We start from the raw sequence: 551 nt of genomic DNA, 5'->3' as shown, positions 1-551 counted from the left end.
ATATATATATATATATATATATATATATATACATGCATAATGCATAGATGCGTTTGGTTGTTTATGCTAATAGATTATATTTTTCTTTCCCTGTGAGTGTTTGTGTATGCAAAAAAGAATACTGCATATGTTGAGGTGTATGTGAATGAATTTATTTGCATGTATATACAGATATGCGCATAATTGATAGGGACATCCATAATGCACCATCGCGCACGCATACATGTGCACAGGCGCGAATATATAAGCATTTTGTAAATATGTGTGTGGAGACAAATATGCTTTGTATGTGTAGGGCGTATGGATGTATATCTATATACAGAGTTGTATATATCTGCATACGAATGTATATTTTTACACATACATGCACACACACATACATATATGCTTATATACACATATATATGCATGTATATATGTATATATACATATATATATATATAAATATATATGTATGTATATACATATATGTATAAATATATTTCTATCAGTATATATATGTATGTGTGTGTATACGTGTGCATATATATATATATATATATATATATATA

The sequence above is a fragment of the Octopus bimaculoides genome, chromosome 14 (genome assembly GCF_001194135.2).
Source record: "Octopus bimaculoides isolate UCB-OBI-ISO-001 chromosome 14, ASM119413v2, whole genome shotgun sequence".
In the NCBI taxonomy this organism is placed as follows: domain Eukaryota; kingdom Metazoa; phylum Mollusca; class Cephalopoda; order Octopoda; family Octopodidae; genus Octopus; species Octopus bimaculoides.
The sequence above is the reverse complement of the archived record's forward strand: the minus strand, read 5'-3'. Positions refer to the sequence as shown.